At 40.2% G+C, this 2,259-nt stretch overlaps 1 long non-coding RNA gene across 1 annotated transcript; it reads left to right on the top strand.

Annotated features, from left to right (window-relative positions):
* Nucleotides 1-685: 685 nt before the first annotated feature.
* On the top strand, nt 686-2,013 carry LOC118387976 (uncharacterized). Its single transcript, XR_004826482.2, has 3 exons — nt 686-935; nt 1,052-1,186; nt 1,747-2,013. It is a non-coding gene; the product is annotated as an uncharacterized LOC118387976 (long non-coding RNA).
* Nucleotides 2,014-2,259: the final 246 nt, after the last annotated feature.

The following is a 2,259-nucleotide window of genomic DNA, read 5'->3' as shown; positions in this document are numbered from 1 at the left end:
GTGTGTGTTGTGTGTGTGTGTGTGTGTGTGTGTGCATGCGTGTTTGCATGCATCTGTGTGTGTGTGTGTGTGTGTGTGTGTGTGTGTGTGTGTGTGTGTGTGTGTGTGTGTGTGTGTGTGTGTGTGTGTGTGTGTGTGTGCATTCATGCAGGAATAACTGTGGTGCAGGTGTGTGTGCATGTGTGAGAGTGATCATTAGTTTTTTAAAACATTTTTTACAATCGCTAGGACCCATTTCTCAATACTTAGGTCACTTTTTCAAAACTCTTTACACAGTGAGCAGCAGTCTATGTGGACTAAACTGTGGATCATTTGTCATTGCTTTGGCACAAAATGCATTCAATGACTACATCTTTCACATTTCATATACTGTTTTCTCACTCAGACACCAAAACTCTATGTACCTACAGGCCAATTTGCACATGTTTACATATTCTTTTCAAAATTGTTAATCTTAAATTCAAAACTAAAATAACACAAAATTGAATACTTTTCCACAGTGATACCGTTTTGAAATATATTCCAAATCTAAGACATTAAATATTATCAAAACAATTAGACCAACCACAGCTGATTCCCATTGAAGCTGAACACATACACAGGTGTTAGTCTTTCAATTACATTACCATCTATACAAAAGGGGACATTTTAGGAATCATGCTGTACTGTAATGTAAACATGGACCCAGCCAGAGATAAAGAATTGGCTGACAGAGGAAGAAGAGTGGCTGGGAGAGGGGGAGGAGTACGTATGCGTGGAGGAAGAAGACGGAGAGGAAGATCAAGAGCTGTAGTCTCAGATGAGATTAGAGCTACTATAATTGATCATATAATAAATCATGATCTATCAATGAGAGAGGCTGGTCTGAGTGTGCACCCAAATCTGCAACGCTCAACAGTGGCATCTATTTTGAGAAATTTCCGGCAAAACAACAGGTAAGATGTGCATTCTGCAAGGGCATCTGACTGAACTGCACATTACAGAAGTAAATTAAGCAAAGCCTTCAAACCTACTTGTGTGTAATTGTAGTTGTTTTTGTATTTCTGCTTAGGACCCAACGGTTACTTCCTACACACGGGAGAGGTAGGATTTTCACTGCTGTGCAGGAAACTGCAATCGTTGATGTGGTCATCAGAAACAATGGCATAAAGCTCACAGAGATTCGGGAGGAGTGTTGGCAGACAATGTAAGCATAACAAATATTTCTAGAATCCTGAAACATCAAGTCGGGATGAAGCAGTTGTACACTAGCAATTTCATTACAGTTAACTGCCCCTCAGATTGCAGCCCAAATAATTGCTTCACAGAGTTCAAGTAACAGACACATCTCATCATCAGCTGTTCAGAGGAGACTATGTGAATCAGGCCTTCATGGTTGAATTGCTACAAAGAAACAACTACTAAAGTTCACCAATAAGATGAAGAGACTTGCTTGGGCCAAGAAACACGAGCAATGGACATTAAACCCGTGGAAATCTGTCCTTCAGTCCAAATTTCTGATTTTTGTTCCATCGGATGTGTCTTTGTGAGATGCAGAGTAGGTGAAAGGATGATCTCTGCATGTGTGGTTCCCACCATGAGCATGGAGGAGGTGTCATAGTGTATGGGTGCTTTGCTGGTGACAATGTCTGTGATTTATTTAGAATTCAAGGCACACTTAACCAGCATGGCTACCACATCATTCTGCAGCGACACGCCAACCCGTCTGCTTTGCTCTTAGTGGGACTATCATTTGTTTTTCAACAGGACAACAACCCAGAGGAGAGTGATGGAGTGCTGCATCAGATGACCTGGCCTCCAAAATCACCTGACCTCAACCCAATTGAGATTTGGGATGAGTTGGAGTGAAGGAGAAGCAGCCAACAAGTGCTCAGCATATGTGGGAACTCCTTCAAGAATGTTGATTTGTTTAACACTTTTTTGGTTACTACATAATTCCATATGTGTTATTTCATAGTTTTGATGCCTTCACTATTATTCTACAATGTAGAAAATAGTGCAAATAAAGAAAAACCCTTGAATGAGTAGGTGTGTCCAAACTTTTGACTGGTACTGTATATGATATGCAGGTTGGGTAGCCATTAGGAATAATTAGTCTGTTAGAGGTATGTCCATTTCATGGATTTACGATAAATATCATATTACAGTTTTTCTACAATCGCTAGGACCCATTTCTCAATCATTTCTCAACACTTTCAAAACTCTTCACACAGTTCTCCTAACTGACTTTCAGCTTGGCACAGCAGTTAATTTCACGTT

Source organism: Oncorhynchus keta, chromosome 9 (genome assembly GCF_023373465.1).
Source record: "Oncorhynchus keta strain PuntledgeMale-10-30-2019 chromosome 9, Oket_V2, whole genome shotgun sequence".
In the NCBI taxonomy this organism is placed as follows: Eukaryota; Metazoa; Chordata; class Actinopteri; order Salmoniformes; family Salmonidae; genus Oncorhynchus; species Oncorhynchus keta.
Note: the sequence above shows the minus strand (reverse complement) of the source record. Positions and strands in the feature narration are given on the sequence as shown.